This window comes from Pseudochaenichthys georgianus, chromosome 6 (assembly GCF_902827115.2).
Source record: "Pseudochaenichthys georgianus chromosome 6, fPseGeo1.2, whole genome shotgun sequence".
NCBI lineage: Eukaryota > Metazoa > Chordata > Actinopteri > Perciformes > Channichthyidae > Pseudochaenichthys > Pseudochaenichthys georgianus.
The window spans coordinates 43,625,698-43,644,566 of NC_047508.1; the positions used below are offsets into that span (position 1 = coordinate 43,625,698).

The 18,869-nt window shown below is 40.7% G+C and overlaps 1 non-coding gene and 1 pseudogene across 1 annotated transcript; one reads left to right on the forward strand and one right to left on the reverse strand.

Moving 5' to 3' along the window:
* Positions 1-9,121: 9,121 nt before the first annotated feature.
* Positions 9,122-14,954, reverse strand: LOC117448535 (E3 ubiquitin-protein ligase TRIM21-like; annotated as a pseudogene).
* A 662-nt stretch (positions 14,955-15,616) lies between these two features.
* Positions 15,617-15,687, forward strand: trnag-ccc (transfer RNA glycine (anticodon CCC)). The gene has a single exon. It is a non-coding gene; the product is annotated as a tRNA-Gly (tRNA).
* The last annotated feature ends 3,182 nt before the right edge of the window (positions 15,688-18,869 follow it).

Sequence of the window (18,869 nt, forward strand, 5' to 3'; positions counted from 1 at the left end):
ACCTCCCTAGGGAGGCGCCCAGGTGGCATCCTAACTAGGTACCCGAACCGGTTGTTTTGGTAAATCTGGTTAATTATGAGGTGTTATTTGTTGGCGTGTCCGGTTGTTTGGGCAACCTTTCAGCACGCGACAATTCAAAGTGCTTTACAAAATAAAATAAAAGACATTTAAGAATAAATACAGCAGAATATAATGGCATCTTACAACAGGCATTTCAAAAGCAAAGATAATGGATAAAAGCAACAAATGACATGTAAAGTAATAATAATGTAATAAATTAAACACAACAGTTATACAATACATTAATAAAATGCATACTGCAGTGCGCATATGAGCAGCTCAATTGAAAGCAGCGGAAAAAATAAATGTTTTCAGTCTCGATTTGAAAATACTAAGCGTCTGATTCGGGCAGTTTGTTCCAGATTGTCGGGGCATAATAGCTAAACGCTGCTTTTCCATGTTTTGTTCTTACTCTCGGAACCGAGAGCAGACCCGTCCCAGAAGACACCTTGATGGTTCATATTTATGCAGGAGATCGTTAATATACTTTGGTCCTAAACCATTTTGTGATTTAAAAACTAGCAATAATACTTTAAAATCAGTTATTTGGCCGACTGGAAGCCAGTGTAACGAACCGGACTGATGTGATCCACTCTTTTAATGCTAGTGAGGACTCGAGCAGCAGCGTTCTGAATCAGCTGCAGCTTTCTGATGGATTTTTGGATACGTTTGATATTTGGAGAACGTGTGATCATGTTTGAGTACATTTGGTGGTTTGGGTTCTTTCGGTTGATGAGGTACATTTGGTTTTTAGTGTTCGTTTGGTTGTTGGGGTATGTCCTTGCTTTTGGGGTGTGTTTGGATGATTGGTTGATGGTGTCCATTTTGGTTATTGGGGTTCGTGTAGCTGCGTTTTATTTTAGTGCTATTTTTGGTTGTGTTGGATTACCTTTGGTCGTTGGGTACTTTTGGTTTTTAGTGTATGTTTGGTTGTTGGAGTGCATTTGATTGCTTTGGTAAATCTCGTTAACTATGGGCTTTGATTTTATTGAGGTGTCAGGTATTTTGGGTACGTTTGGTCATGTTGGGGTACAGTTTGGGTTATTTTGGTTTATGAGGCACATGTGTTTTTTATTGTACGTTTGGTTGTCGGGGTGTTGTTGGTTGATTGGTTGATGGGGTCCATTTTGGTTATTGGGGTACGTTTAGGTGCATTTTATTTTATTGCTATGCACCTCTTGTTGGGTACTTTTGGTTTTTGGGATTATGTTTTTTTGGGGTATGTTTGGTTGTTGTGGTGCATGATGTTGTTGGGAAATGTTAAATTGTTGGGGTGCGTTTGGTTATTAGGGTGCATTTGGTTTACTTTGGTAAATCTGGTTAATTATGGGCTTTTATTTGTTTGGGTGTCAGGTTGTTTGGGTACGTTTGGTATTTGGGGAACGTTTGGTCATGTTTGAGTACATTGGGTGGTTTGGGTTCTTTCGGTTTATGAGGTACATTTGGTTTTTAGTGTACGTTTGGTTGTTGGGGTGTTGTTGGTTGTTTGGGTATGTTCTTGCTGTTAGGGTGTGTTTGATTGATTGGTTGATGGGGTCCATTTTGGTTATTGGGGTACGTTTAGGTACATTTTATTGTATTGCTATGCACCTCTTGTTGGGTACTTTTGGTTTTTGGGATTATGTTTTTTTGTGTATGTTGGTTGTTGTGTTGCATGATATTGTTAGAAAATGTTAAGTTGTTGGGGTGCGTTTTGTTGTTGGGGTGCATTTGATTGTTTTGGTAAATCTGGTTGGCCCTTTATATGTTTGTGTGTCCGTTTGTTTGGGTACGTTTGGTACTTGGAGAACGTTTGGTGGTTTGGGGTAAGGTTTGGGTTCCTTTAGTTGATGAGGTACATTTGGTGTTTTAGTGTCCGTTTGCTTGTTGGGGTGTTGTTGGTTGTTTGGTTGATGGGGTCCATTTTGTTTTATTGAGGTTCGTTTAGGTGCGTTTTATTTGAGTGTGTTTGGTTGTGTTGGAATACCTTTGGTTGTTGGGTAATTTAGTTTTTTTTGGGGTATGTTTGTTTTTTAGTGTATGTTTGGTTGTTGGGGAATGTTAAGTTGTTGGGTGTATTTATATTAATAGCCTATTTATTGGACATTTAAATTATCCGTCTCAACTTGTACATAAAATCAGTTTGTATTGTTTTGTTATTGCAATGACATTTCCAATGGTCTTTCTTTGCTTCCACAGTGGAAGTATCTCCTCCTACTTTTAGTAGATGTGTCTCCGTGGTGTGTTTGACTCTGATGCCTCTTTCTCAGACTGTTGGAGGTGATGGACTGTATCCCTCCATCACTTGACCTCTGATCTCTTTAGCCGCCCCACTCAATCACCACTTGTCGTGTGTGGAATAGGTGGAGGTTATAAAAGCATGTATCTGTCAGTCAGTGCTCGGGGCTGCAGACTCCGACTGTCCTGCAGCTTCAACATCTGAAATACAATGTGAATGATTCCTCCTGAAACATCACTGACAGCAGAGCTACACAACGCCAGACTTTAGGCAGGATGAGAGCAGATTAAAGGGACCTTTTAACCCAGTTCATCAATGGAAAAGATAACTAATACAAACCACCGCTGTAAGATTAATTTCAGAAGTTATTTATGCAAATAAACCATGTGTTTGGTTTTTGGGTTACTTTTGGTCGTTTGGGTGAATTTTTGGGGGCATTTTGTTCTGTCGGTGTGTTTGGGTGTTGCGTTGATTTGGGCAATGTTGGTTTACTGCGGTATGTTTAGGTGCATTTGGTTGGTTTGGTACATTTTCTGGGTTCTTTTGGATGATGAGATCTAAAAAAACTTTTTGAGTTGGGTTGATTGGGTTGAAGCTGTTTAGGTATGTTTCGTATCTGGATTACATTTGGGTATATTTGTTTTTTGGGGTTGTTGACATTCGATTTAAATTGGGAACTCCCTCCCTTCCCTTCATCACTGGAACAGATCACTAATAGAAACCACCTCTGTAAGCCTGATTTCAGGATAAATAAACAGTGTTTCTTTCTTCTTTGCGCATAGGTTTTGTTGTTGGGCTACATTTGGTGCATTTTGGGTTTCTGAGGTATGTTTAGGTGGTTTGGTACATCTTCTGGGTTCATTTGGATGATGAGATGCAAAAGGTTTGGTTGTTTGGGGACAACTTGTTTCAGTACGTTTGGTATCTGGGTTACGTTCGGTTGTTTGGGTACATGTGCGTCTTCGAGAAAGGTTTGTTGCTTATGTACGCTTGGTTGTTGACAATCGATTGAAATTGGCAATCAACTCCCTCCTCTCCCAATTGTAATCGTTTTTCGTTCTGGAATGTAACAAACCTATACATTGTAAGACTTGCAGGTTATTCCAAACACCTACAGACTTTCAGAACCAGAAGATTCAGCTGTACTTACTGTAGCTTCCTTATACAGGAGTTTCAGCAGAGATTGAAAAACAAAGATTATTTGGTTGCAGACTTTTTATTAAGTGGCTGCGTTACTCATAATAAACAAAGTTCTAGTCCTCTATTTCAGATAGTGTTGTTGCGATGACAATATGAATCCCTCTGCCAACTTATATTACAACATGATGTGTGAAGTGATGAACAGATTTATGGAGTTGTGGTTATTTACTCTTCAGTTTATGGAGGCCATATTAAGGTTTGACAGGTGGCTGAAAGGAGATGATGAAGGGTGGAGGAGGAGGAGGAAGATGGAGAATCGACAGAGAAAGTGGTGCACAAATAATGATCAGTGAAGGTCAGTCTGAGGCCGAGCAGCGGCGCCTTTTTGAATAATGAAATAACAGACAAATTGAAAATGAACAGTTTGATTATTGAGGACAGGCGGACTGTTTGCTCTTCATTTCATTACAGAGGAGGAAAAATATGAAAGCACATGAAGTGAGCAGGTCACAGATTGAATATTGAATGAGATGACAGCGGCAAGCAATCGTTTCAGTGACGGCTGACGGCCTCGCCGGGAGATTGTGTTCTGACCTCGAAGACAAATGGAGGTTAACTTTTGTTCTTCAAAGGCTTTAAAGGAAAAAAAACTTAAAATGATGCATTATCAACTTTTCATTGAGGAACAATCACAAGCCTTAAAGAAGCCACATTATGCTTTTTGGGGTTTTCTACCCTGTAGCGGGTTAGGCTTCTGTGCAAATGGTCTGCAAAGGATCAATTCCCTGTGTTCCCTCCAGAGAGCGTTGTTAACTTCCTGAACATAGTGACATCACTATTCAACACTCACGCTTCCATTGGCTAGTGCTCCAACACATTGTACGTTGAGCGGGACATCTCTAAGCGGATGACTAATCACAACAGAGCCGGCCAGCTAACCAATCAGAGCAGACTGGGCTCTGGTTTCAGACAGAGGGTGAAAAGAGGTGCTGCAGCACAGGCAGTATGAGAACAATAAAGAGCTTTCTGAACATTAAAGCATGGAGACACTACATACTGATATACACCTGAGTATCAGCAGGAGAGGACTCTTTAAAGTAGAGACACTACATACTGATATACACCTGAACATCAGCAGGAGATGACTCTTTAAAGTAGAGACACTACATACTGATATACACCTGAGCATCAGCAGGAGAGGACTCTTTAAAGTAGAGACGCTACATACTGATATACACCTGAACATCAGCAGGAGAGGACTCTTTAAAGTAGAGACACTACATACTGATATACACCTGAGCATCAGCTGGAGAGGACTCTTTAAAGTAGATACACTACATACTGATATGCACCTGAACATCAGCAGGAGAGGACTCTTTAAAGTAGAGACACTACATACTGATATACACCTGAACATCAGCAGGAGAGGACTCTTTAAAGTAGAGACAATACATACTGATATACACCTGAACATCAGCAGGAGAGGACTCTTTAAAGTAGAGACACTACATACTGATATACACCTGAACATCAGCAGGAGAGGACTCTTTAAAGTAGAGACACTACATACTGATATACACCTGAACATCAGCAGGAGAGGACTCTTTAAAGTAGAGACACTACATACTGATATACACCTGAACATCAGCAGGAGCGGACTCTTTAAAGTAGAGACACTACATACTGATATACACCTGAACATCAGCAGGAGAGGACTCTTTAAAGTAGAGACACTACATACTGATATACACCTGAACATCAGCAGGAGAGGACTCTTTAAAGTAGAGACACTACATACTGATATACAGCTGAACATCAGCAGGAGAGGACTCTTTAAAGTAGAGACACTGATATACACCTGAACATCAGCAGGAGAGGACTCTTTAAAGTAGAGACACTACATACTGATATACACCTGAAGAAGAGCAGAATAGGGCCCCTTTAACAAATGTCTTTTCAGTGTACAGGTAGTAAAGACTTAAATTAACCTTCCAAAAAGATGATCCAATCAGGTTTCAGTGTCTCTACCTGTACAGGTTAGGTCAGTTTGTGTCAAAGCCAAAGTCATCTGTTAACACAGCTGTCAATCAAACACACACACAGTGAGATGACTTATCGATCAGCTGATTCATAAACACAGCAGGCAAATATTCAGCTGTTCCACGTTTGCGTGATGGAATGAACATTGAATATCTGTCAGCCTGCACACAATCATTAGCATATTTCACGCCTGCAATTAGCTCTGACACAATCTGCTACTGAGCTTGCAAAAATAAATCTTTGTACAAGGTTACAGGCTGTGTATTTTAAACTGCAGTCTTAGCAGGTAACATGCAAAGCTGCTGATTCAATGAGAAAAGTACTAACTTTGAGTAAAACGGGGGGGGGGGGATGAAGGTCTTTTCACTTTTTAATTAAGTTTGCCAGTCAAGAGATGACAGAAAATGAAGCGAGAGAGAGAAGACATGCAATGAAAGTCTCAAAATGTTTAATCTTGAATTAGAATCAGAAGGTTGCACAACACATGTATATAAACTGCTATAATACTGTTGGTAAACTAGTTTAAAGCGGTTGGGCGTGAGCTTTATCTGTTTGTTAAAAGACGTAGGGTGTGTGAGGCTACAAGATTATAAAACTGTTAGGGATCAAGGTTCAAACCATACCAACTCAGATCAGATAATGCCGCAGTAAACCATTGAGAAGTGGGTCGTCCACATGTATAGATAAAAGGAGATGTAAGTTGTGTCTACCCTTTTTAAAATGTGCTTTATGGAAACATGGCTCAAGTTATTATCCCTCCTCATGTGACTTCTCGTTATTCTCTTTATAACATTGCATATTTGAGTTTATTTAAAAAACAGATTTGGTTTTGGTTACACCCGAGGTATTTTCAAAAACTAAGCAGCCCATACATATCAGGGTAAAACGACGGCCAAGCCACTCTTGGAAGTCATGTTTCTCCATGTGATTAGATTGCCTTTTCCAAGGGATGCTGATTCCAAACCATGCTTACACAAAATGTGTGTTTTGACGAGAAAGCGAACTTTGCCCTGAAGCTTGACGCTGTATTGATAAGGCAATCAGATAGGTTGCAGTTTGCTGCGATCAATGTTTTCAAAGTGTTCAGCTGCAAAGACTTAAAAGGCGCTGTTTACATGTAGTCGATTTACCATTTATTTACAGCTAAGTATTCAGATCTCAAACATAGAGTATTTCTATGTCTTTCTACTTTTTAATTTAAACTAGAAGTACCCTTTCACCCATTTACAAATCATGTTGGATTATAATTATTGATTCATATTTTGTATTACTTAGTGCTGATTTATTTATTTGTAAAGATATGTTTTGTGCCAGAGAGCGACTTCATTAGAGATGCAGGTTGAAAAGAGGAGAAAGAGGGTTTTAGGCTTTGCCTAAAATTGTTTTTGTGCTCGGGATTCAAACCCTCTTACCTGGCAGCTCTTACCAACAGCAGCCCGATGGTAGATTTGTTGTTAAATATACCCCCATGTATCTTGTGAATTTCACAAAAAAGATCAATAAAATGTTGTCTTAACTTCAAATAATACATCTTCTTCGAGTCTGTAGCAATCTCACATGTCGTTCTGCCAGTATCGGGCACAGGCCACAGCTGATGGGGTAGGTTCTGCCAGGTCTTCTGGACTGCACCGGGGGGCTTTGGCACATTCCAGTAGGTGGGACATTGTCTGCGCTGATCCACGTGTCTTCTGTGGTGTAGTTCCACACTTTCATCAGTGCTTTGCACCTCCCCTGTTCCACACGCAGTCTATTAAGTGACTTCCGGGTTGTCCAGCCAAGGTCGTGGCCACTAGCGAGGCTTTCCGTTGGTGTGATTCCTCTGTCCAGCCATTCAAGAGCTCGTTTGTCAATTATTTGCCATTCATCTTCCTAGATGTTGGTCCTTGCTGCTTGTTTGGTTGTCTGGAGGGGCAGGACTGTCTGCACAAAACTGGCTCTGGATCGGAGCCTGCGTGGGGGTGCTACGTGGCCATGCAAACAACTGATTGGTTATGAGGTGGTTCAGGAGTTACAGGATACAGTATCCTTCATTTGTCACAGCAACTTTCATTATCTGTAATAATGACAAACTGTTAATGCTGTATTAAAGATAACTAACTGTGTCCAGCCCTCATTCTCTGCCATCTTGTCCATCTATAGAAGACTCAGCAGCTGTCTCCATCACCGCCTGCGCTTATTAAGACCTTCTGTGATTTGGCGTTATCAGCAGAGATCGACCACAGCGTCCACTGGCCGGAGGAAGATGGATGCGACATCAAAAGTGTGGACCAGTGATTCATCTGCATCATCTGAGGTGAGAAAACCCAACTCCGTTCAAGAGTCGCTCAGAAGTTTGACCGAGCACAAAGCGGTTTTGATTCTATGGTTCAGAGATACATCATGGCAATACTCATGTATTATATTATACAGCTTTGCATTTGATTTGCTTTACCAGCATTTATTTTGTTCTATAGCTTTCTCCCGTTTTCACCTTTCATTTAAGGTATTGGTATGTTCCTTGAAAGCAAAATAAAACAATGAAGAGAGTGATCCAGTGGAACACAAAAGCATTGTACACCATTTAAACCAATCAATGTTGTGTAATTAACAAGGATACTCTGGTGTTTTTGAGTCGATGAGTAGTGCAGATATCACTGTCAAATCAATCGACAGTAAGGGGAATACTTACTTCCGGGTGTAAAATCCTCCGTTATCCAATGGGAATGGACGCTCACATTGCCTTTAACTGCCGCCGACATGGACGGACGCCGTGCTTCCCTGAGCGTCAAATACCGCCGCCGATGGGAATGCATTGCAATCAGTTGAAAGCACTTTGCGTCCCTTTATGAAGCTGAAGGAGACTCGGCGCGTCACAACTGCACGCCAAGGGACCCTGACCAAGCGTCGCTATTGGACGATCAGGGAGTGAGACTGTGTTGCCTTTTCTTTCTCGTCAATTATGTATACATAAACAACTGTTGTTTTTGAAGATACACAGAAGGCGTGTTTGACTTGGGTTCATTCTCATCTGTTTGCTCAGTGTGTGTTCGGGCGGCAGACACCTTATTAAGACTAGGATTAAGACTTTGCTTTTTGATAAAGCTCAAAGTAAGGGCTGCCTAGAATCAGCCCTTAGTGTTGCTGCTATAGGCTTAGACTACCTAGAGTGTTGTGTGTCTGTCACCTGGCAGGTTGTCAGCATTAAAGGCTTCACCTGGGTCAGGACTTGTGGCTGTGCCTGTCATTGTGGTCCTGAGTCGTGGTATGAGTCAGGGCTGTGCATGTTTTTAAACACAATTTACTTGTATTAAAAAAAGTAAAGGTATTGATAATGTAGAGTATATACTGCCATTGTTGTACTACTTTATTTTGAATAACTAATATCTATCATTTTAATATGTAAACTGTACTTTGATATTGTCATCTGGGATTTTAGAGACATTTAACTGCATCTGCTTTTGTGGTTTCATCTGTAAATATGTATTGTATTTCATAACTGGAACTCATATATTGTTTCTAAAATCTAACTTGAACATTTATTATAGACAATAAACGAATGTAGATCTCAAAAATCAAGAACAATACATTTGTGTAATATTGAAATACTCAAGTTATTGTGTGTTATTTGTTTTTCTACTTGAACAAAAGATTTAGGTAAATGTTGAGAAAATATATAGAATGAAAAACAGTTGAAACTTGTTTTTTTTATTTGTTGAGGACTTTTTTAAGCTATACAAACATTCTCCAGAGAGTTGGACAGAAATTAAATCAAAATAACTCAAAGGATTGAGACATAATGTATTCGTCTAATATGAATAAAGCATTGACCCTTAATGTACCACCGAAAACTCACCAGATACATTTAATACAAACATTTAAAACTATAACCCTAAAAGAAACCTGTACTTTAACTATTAAAAAATAAAATAAGGGGTGCATTTCTTCTCACAGTTGTCTTTGCCTGTATTAAACACTTCGTATATATACAATGATAAGGAAATAAAATGTTATGAATTTAACACCCAGAAATGTCAGGTCCGTGCAAATATTTCTTAATCAGGAGTAATTATCTTTGATAGAAAAAGCAGAAAACAATATTGCTTTGTTTAGAAACATCAAATATATGTACACTGCACCCACCCAATCATATACAAAGAGTATATTACATTTAGTGAGGGTGAATCTTTCTGTAGAAAATCAAATGGTTGTTCTACTCAGTGTGATTGACAGGAGAGATGATCAGAGGGGCAGAGTTTTTACCACCATCCTTAACACCGGGACTAAAGTATGGGTAAAGTTTCTCTTTGAAGCAGCAGCCAGTGAAGGAGTAGATCAGAGCTGCAGCATCAACATCATAAAAGGAGACCAGACCCTCCTCATAATCCACAAACACCCCCACCTTCTCAGGTTGAGACTTCAGAGTGAGACGGACTGGAGGATCAGCAAGAGCATTGTACTCATTTCCATTCATCAAAACTATCGTCCAGTAACCATTCTGAGGAGTCAGTGTGATCGTAAAACAATTCTCCTGAAGAGAAACTCTGCATTGGTAAGACATTGTCCGAATGATCAAATCTCTCTGGTTTGTCTGGAAGATTCTTCTTCACATCACCAACTTTCACTTGTTTTCCATCATCAGACAGGATGAGTTCAGGATGTGCTGTATCAGGATCAAGAGTCACCTCCACCTCATCCTGCTGGACCCTCTTCTGCTCCACCTCAAGCAGCTTCTTCATCTGTTTACTGAGCGTCTCCTCCAGCTGAGTCACAGCTCTCCCCACAGTCCCCTCATATGAAGGAGGACGGACCCTGACTTCTGTCCAGTTCTTGGTGGGGGGAGCAGCGTTCAGGGACGTGAAGCTTTGGAGGAGGTGGAGCTGGTCTTCAGAGCGTGAGAGCTGCTCCACCTCAGAGCTTCTCTTCTTCAGCTCAGAGATTTCCTGTTCCAGCTCTTTGATGAAGCCTTCAGCCTGTTCCTCTGTCTCTCTCTGCTTCTCTTTGATGGTGTCCATGAGCTCGGCCTGGCTTCTCTCAACAGACTCCTTCAGAGCGGTGAAGACCTGAACACCATCTGCTATCTCTCTGTCTGCTCCTTCCTTACTGAGCTCCACTGAGCGATTCATCTCCTGAATCTTCAGTCGTCTCTTCTGGATCATCAGCTGAATTTCAGCCTCTGTCTTCCCCAGCTCAGCCTTCATTCCTTCATATCCTTCTTTCAGAGGAACAACATCATGTGTCTTGTGGTCTAAAACAGTGCAGAGCATGCAGACACACACCTGGTCGGTCTTACAGAACAGCTCCAGCAGTTTATCGTGCTTCACACACATCCTGCTTTCCAGGTTCTCCTCAGGGTCGATCAGCTGATGTCTTTTGAAGCCTGCATTTTTCAGATGAGGCTCCAGGTGAGTCTCACAGTAGGAGACCAGACACACCAGGCAGGACTTCAGGGCCTTCAGTCTGGTTCCAGTGCAGGCGTCACAGGGAACTTCTACTGGTTTGACAACTTGTTGCTCTGAGCTGCTGCTGCTGGCTTTCTGTTGAGCTGACTGTCTGAACTGAGCAGCCATCTCAGAGATGAAAGTGTTGACCTGCAGCTCAGGCTTTATATTGAAAACCTTTTTACAGTTGGGACACTGACTCAGGACATTTCTATCCCAGTGTTCAGAGATGCAGGCTTTACAGAAGTTGTGTCCACATGGTGTGCTGACTGGATCAGTGAACACATCCAGACAGATGGAGCACAGCGCAGACAGCTGGCAGCAGACATGTCTCTCTGGGGACACAAATGTTGGAAAAAACATTAAATAAAGTTTCAATTGTTTGTTTAAAAATAATCAAACTATGAATCGTCCTGAATTCCGTACAAATAGAAACTGAGTGAAGAAGAGCCCGATGTGCAGTTCAGTGTTATTTATTAGAAATCACCAAGCCAAGAAATTAAGTGATAACATAGAGATCTTTTTCACAATAATAATAAATGAAAACAATATGATATTATATTGTTGAGCCTTAATATAATTACTATTGAATCAATAAAGATGAACTTACACAAAATAATTCAAAAATATTTATTGAAATAAAACACACAAACAGGATGTATTCAGGTACTGTACTTGAGTTATCTTTTATATATTTTTATTTATAACTCTCCACAACAAAGTCAGCGGGACCTAATGCACTCTTCATTCAAATAAATTAATTGTTGACAGTTAGTTTGTTACTTTGCAGATATTACGAAATAAAATAATCAACTAAATTATGATTTAATAAACCTCAGGGTAATTTACCAATCACTACAATAACATGTTCTACACATTGATGCATCAATAATTATTATCAAATCAAATCAACATTTCCTATAGCCCCAAATCACGCAAACTACCTCAAAGGGCTTTACAAAGAAAACTAAATCAAAAAGAAAATACAAATATCATAGCACAAACATTATTGAAACATTATGAACAACAACATAAGTAGTGCCATATGATAAAGGCATGTGTATGTAAAACCAGACAGAAGTGATGATAATGTAGATGGAAACAATGGTGATGGAAACTAGTTGACAAGGAAGACAGATGCGAAGAGATGGGTTTTGAGTTTGCTTTTGAAGGAATCGATGGAATCCGCTTCTAGGATCTGAATGGGAGGATGATTCCAAAGGAGAGGTGCTCGGAAGGTAAAGGCTCGGCCACCTACTGAGGATTTGTGAATTCTGGGGAACAAAAGGAGACTGGCATTATGGGATCGTGGGAGCCTGGTAGATATGTGTGGGGTAATTAATGATGATAAATAGGGAGATGCTAGTCCATGTAAGATTTTAAAGGTTAACAGTAAAATCTTGAAGTCTGACCTATAGTGAATCGGGAACCAATGCAATGAAATGAGAACAATGATCAGATATTCTGGTTCTGGTCCTGGTTAATATCCTGTCAGCTGTGTTTTGAACCAGTTGTAGTTTGTTGGTTGTTGATTAGGGTAGGCCAGAAATAAGTGAATTGCAGAAGTTCAACCGAGATTAAACAAAAGCATGAACTAGAGTTTCAGCATCGGCAAGGGAAAGCATGGGACGAATCTTGGAAATATTCCGAAGGTGGAAAAAGCTGTTTTTGTTATGTCATTGATGTGATTTTTCAACAACAGATCTGGATGGAGTATAACTCCAAGATTTTTGGTGAATGGACTTTGGTGGATGGTTGAACCATCTATGTTTAGGCTGAGGTCGCACAATGTGCCCGTAATATGTTTTGGTCCAAGAAGCAACTTTTCAGTTTTTTCTATGTTTAATTGGAGGAAATTTGATGACATCCATAGTTTGATTTCGTTCATGACATTTTTGAGTTGTCAGTTGAGAGTTTTCCGGCGTAATGGAAATGTGGAGCTGAGTGTCATCTGCATAAAAATGGGAAACTAATTGATAATGATTAATTAGTAAACCAAGGGGAGGCTTGTAGATTGAAAAAAGGATGGGGCCAAGCACATAACCTTGGGGGACACCATCGTTCACATTTTTTTTGTTCTGAAGAGCAGAGTTAATTAAGATTTCAACCAGGAAAAGAGCAGGGCCAGTGAGTCCTACATGTTTTTTCCAAGCGATGGAGTAGAATGTTGTGATCAACGGTGTCGACCGCTGCACTAAGGTCAAGCAGCACCAATATGGACGCAGAGCCATAGTCTGATGCAAGGAGTAGATCATTGTAGGGCTGCACGATTCTTGCTCAAATGTGAATCACGATTTTCCTCCATAAGAATTGAGATCACGATTCTCACACGATTCTCATCATTTCAATGAAAATATTTATTGCACTCTTACTCTTAGACGTCACGTGAGTACAATGAATTTAAACAGACAACATTTGTCTCTCTTGTAACAAAAACATAACTTTGTCTTTAGTCTGTAGTTGCTGAATACTGAACAAACATTACTACATTCAAAATGTGGAACCTGGAGCCAACTATTGTGGCTTTAAACAGACACCATCAACATCAAAGTGCTGGACTTAAATCCAAGTCTCAGTTTCTCGTAGCAAAAACATAGAGTAACTAAAATGAATTTGACAGCCAACTACTGTGGCTTTAAACAAAGTGCTCGACTTAAACTCAAGTCTCTCTGGTAACAAAACATACAGTAACTAAAATAAAGATATTGCTGCTGCCCGAGTGCTGAACATAAAAAATAGAATTTTTGCAGCTTTATAATAACAACATGTAAACTTTGCAGTAGCACCTGTCCACAGTGACAGGACACCCAACTACTGTACAACAACACCAACCTGTTTGTTACAGGGAGGAATGCACTTAAGTTACTCAAAATACCTCACCACCAGAGTTGGGTGTAACGCGTTACTGTAATAATATTACTTTGTCGGTAACGGAGTAGTGTAACGCGCTACTTTTATAATCCAGTAATCACACTACAGTTACTAACATTGCCCCGACACGCGTTACTTCGTTACTTTCTAAAATCGGTCATAATCAAACCTCAACAAATACCTGCAAAGAACACATGCTAGGTGAAGCTAACGCACATAGCTGTTGTTTATTTATATCACACACACGTAGTTCTTCTTCTCTGTTTTCCGGTTATTGCTTGTTTTGAATGACGAATACACACTACCGCTGCCTGCTGGTAAGGAGAGTTATTGCCACTCACGCATGCGCAGTTCGTACGTGCTCGGCTGAAGTCTGGCTCCAGTGCAACACATGGCCAACACGCAGGAGAACACGCTGACGCAACAGCGTGAGCAGAGATAGACTGCGCAAAATATACAGATAGCAGGAGACAGAGGACAGCCACGGTCAGATAGCAGGAGACAGAGGACAGCCATGGTCAGATAGGAAAACATTCAGGAGCTATCTGGATCAGTCTTATGCGACAATGGAAACTGAACTAAAGAGAACATTTGAAACTTTAGCAGTCTGCGTGATCTGCCTGTAGGGAGGGGCGGGCCGGCCCTGCGAGTAAAGTAACGAGTAAAGTAACGAGTAAAGTAACGAATTACTTTATGTAGATAGTAACGAAGTAGTGTAATATATTACTTTTTTTTAAAGTAATATGTAATATGTAATATATTACTTTTTTTTAGTAACGACCCCATCTCTGCTCACCACAGTGCTGAATATAAAAACAAAACAGTCACAGCTTTAGAATAATAATATATAAAAAAGCCTAGCCGGCTAGCACCCAGTTCAACTACTGCACTTAAAGGTTCTTGTACTGAAAAAAACATAAACTTAAACAAAGTGCTAGACTCCACTGAGTAGTAATGTCACTGAATCAAAAGGATTAACTTAAATACTGCAGTCAGTACTGAATATAAAAACGGAACAGAACATAAAGTTACAGCTTCAGAATAAATGTAAATAAAGCCTAGCTGCCTAGCTACTAGCACAGTCCATCTACTTTTTTCGGCACAAGCACAACTTCCCTCTCACTTTCGCCAGTGTCGCCACCGGGATTTTCATCGGTGTTGTTGTCATTGTCCTCGACCTCCTCGTCACTCATGTCTGTGTCACTCATTTCTGTTTTTCCTGTACTACTAGTCGCTCTCGTCACTCTTTGCTAATCAGTGCTAATGCTAATGCTTCTGTAAACATACTGCCGGCTCCTGCCCTCACGTGCTGCAGTCAGTGAGTGTTGCCAGGTATACTTATTATCAGCCACATTGGGCTTATCTTTCTGTGAAGTTGCTTGGTAGTAAGTAATAATGGTTGTTGCGGTTGTGAGCTTGTAGACCCGACATATATAGGTTTAAAGTGCTCATGTTCTGTTGCGCTTGTTTTCATAGACCTGGTTGCTTATTCCTTCCGCAAAAACTGGCAACACTAGTGGCTGCAGCGTTAACACTGCATGAGAGGAGGAGAGACAGACAGAACACTACCATTTGGATGCGATCATGGTACTTTAATGTTAAATATATAGAGTATATTTGCTTTACATCGTTTAAGTATGATTTACATTGCAAGTTGGTATTATTCAGAAGCAAAATAATAAAAAAATGTAAAAAATCCCCACATAAAAAATCAGCTTGACATCATAGGATCGCCGTAATTTAGAAATGAGATCGCATAGGTGTCTGAATCGAGATCACGATCTTTTTTCGATTAATCGTGCAGCCCTAGATCATTGACAACTTTCGTAAGTGCAGTTTCATCGGACAAAATCAATACAAAACATTACAAGCGCCGCTAGTGTAGTGGTATCATACAAGATTCCCATTCTTGTGACCTGGGTTCGATTCCCGGGTGGTGCATCCAAGACGGTCTGAATATGGGTCAAGTAGGGGACCAAATAATAGAGAAAGGTACAGAAATATCTTCTGTCAGCGGAGTTTTGAGAGATACGGAGCCCTGGAGGGTCCATAGAGAGAAAAATAAATAAAACGTGGCCATGTTTTACTTTCTTGTTCGCACGAGATACCTTCTCGTGCGAACGCTTTATAAACTTATGCGCACAAGTTAATAAAGCGTTCGCACGAGTTAATAAAGCATGCGCACAAGTTAATAAAGCGTGGCCTCAATTTAAATTGATTACTTATATGAAGAATATGTCCGGTCGCCAGGGTGTTTTCCCGGGATTAAGTATGCAAGCACCGGATACTGTTGTTTATTTGTGAATATGGAAGTTCACAGTTCTTGCACACAACCATGATCGTTGTATCGTTATATGCTAATGTTACGGGTCCCAAAAGCTTGGGTACCACAGCAACAATAAATGATATCTGTAGAAAACAGAAAAGTGCAGCAGCAAGAATTAGACACAGGATCCGATTGATCGTCTGGATTGCTTCTCATTCAAAATTCAAAGTACACAGTTACATTCAAATAGCTGTACTTTACAAACATATCACATTTCTCCATTTAAGTTATCCATCTACGTCAGTCAATTACTGTATCTCAAGGAGAAATTCAACATAGTCAATATAAAACACATAACGCTATCAAATAATACTTTCTATCAATATACAGTGGGGCAAAAAAGTATTTAGTCAGCCACCAATTGTGCAAGTTCTCCCACTTAAAAAGATGAGAGGCCTGTAATTTTCATCCTAGGTACACTTCAACTATGAGAGATAGAATGGGGGGAAAGAATCCAGGAAATCACATTGTAGGATTTTTAATGAATTAATTGGTAAATTCCTCGGTAAAATAAGTATTTGGCCACCTACAAACAAATAAGATTTCTGGCTCTCACAGACCTGTAACTTCTTCTTTAAGAGCCTCCTCTGTCGTTAACTCAATCAATCAATGTTTATTTATATAGCCCAATATCACAAATGTTACATTTGTCTCAGTGGACTTCACAGTTTGTACAGAATATCAGTATGGGAATACGACACCCTCTGTCCTTAGACCCTCACATCGTACAAGGAAAAACTTCTTCAGAAAATCCACAGTTTAAAGGAAAAAAATAACTGTATTAATGGCACTTGTTTAAACTCGTTATCAGTATAAAAGACACCTGTCCACAACCTCAAACAGTCACACTCCAAACTCCACTATGGCCAAGACCAAAGAGCTGTCAAAGGACACCAGAAACAAAATTGTACACCTGCACCAGGCTGGGAAGACTGAATCTGCAATAGGTAAGCAGCTTGGTGTGAATAAATCAACTGTGGGAGCAATTATTAGAAAATGGAAGACATACAAGACCACTGATAATCTCCCTCGATCTGGGGCTCCACGCAAGATCTCACCCCGTGGGGTCAAAATGATCACAAGAACGGTGAGCAAAAATCCCAGAACCACACGGGGGGACCGAGTCCATGACCTGCAGAGAGCTGGGACCAAAGTAACAAAGGCTACCATCAGTAACACACTACGCCGCCAGGGACTCAAATCCTGCAGTGCCAGACGTGTCCCCCTGCTTAAGCCAGTACATGTCCAGGCCCGTCTGAAGTTTGCTAGAGAGCATTTAGATGATCCAGAAGAGGATTGGGAGAATGTCATATGGTCAGATGAAACCAAAAAAAGAACTTGTTGGTAAAAACTCAACTAGACGTGTTTAGAGGAGAAAGAATGCTGAGTTGCATCCAAAGAACACCATACCTACTGTGAAACATTGGGGTGGAAACATCATGCTTTGGGGCTGTTTTTCTGCAAAGGGACCAGGACGACTGATCCGTGTAAAGGAAAGAATGAATGGGGCCATGTATCGTGAGATTTTGAGTGACAACCTCCTTCCATCAGCAAGGGCATTGAAGATGAAACGTGGCTGGGTCTTTCAGCATGACAATGATCCCAAACACACCGCCCGGGCAACAAAGGAGGTCCTGGAGTGGCCTAGCCAGTCTCCAGATCTCAACCCCATAGAAAATCTTTGGAGGGAGTTGAAAGTCTGTGTTACCCAGCGACAGCACCAAAACATCACTGCTCTAGAGGAGATCTGCATGGAGGAATGGACCAAAATGCCAGCAACAGTGTGTGAAAACCTTGTGAAGACTTACAGAAAACGTTTGACCTCTGTCATTGCCAACAAAGGGCATATAACAAAGTATTGAGATGAACTCTTGTTATTGACCAAATACTTATTTTCCACCATCATTTGCAAATAAATTCCTTAAAAATCAGACAATGTGATTTTCTGGATTTTTTTTTCTCATTTTGTCTCTCATAGTTGAGGTATACCTAGGATGAAAATGACAGGCCTCTTTCATCTTTTTAAGTGGGAGAACTTACACAATTGGTGGCTGACTAAATACTTTTTTGCCCCACTGTATCTATCTTTACCAAATATAACATATTATGGAGCTCACATAAATACACTGTCAGTGTTAATAAACAAAAAAACACAAGACGATGTACCTGCAAGACTCCACTCAGGTGAACAAAACATATTACTCGTGAGCAGCTAACCTGCGTGCGAGCCTTCGCTCAGGTCACATTTACACACGGCGCGGCTGAAGCCCGCGAAAACGGCATATATAGTTGCCGACAGTTTAGTATTTTTAAAATACTGTAAGCATTGGGTTGAGAGGTCATGTGTTGTGAGCATGCGCAGTCTGTCCTGGAGTGGTGAGGGAGAGTGTGGTGTGACTCGACAAGAATAAACGGAGGCGCTATCTGGGACGCTCCAAAAAGTACTAGTTCCAGAGGGTTATGGAGCTGGTGTTAAGTGGGCTGCCATGGCACATCTGCATGGTGTATCTTGACGATATACTGATTTACAGTAGTTCGTTTGAGGCCCACATGTCTGCTTTGGAGGAGGTCTTCATTCGGATTGGGGCAGCTGGGCTTAGATTGAACGCAAGGAAGTGCCATCTTGCCCGTGATCACGTGGTATTTCTTGGTCACGTCATCTCCGCTGGGGGGCTTCGTCCTGACTCCCGTAACACAGATAAGGTGAGGACTTAGCCAATTCCACGGTCTGCTACAGAGGTGCGTGCTTTTCTGGGTCTCTGCTCTTATTATAGGAGGTTTGTGAGGAGTTTTGCCC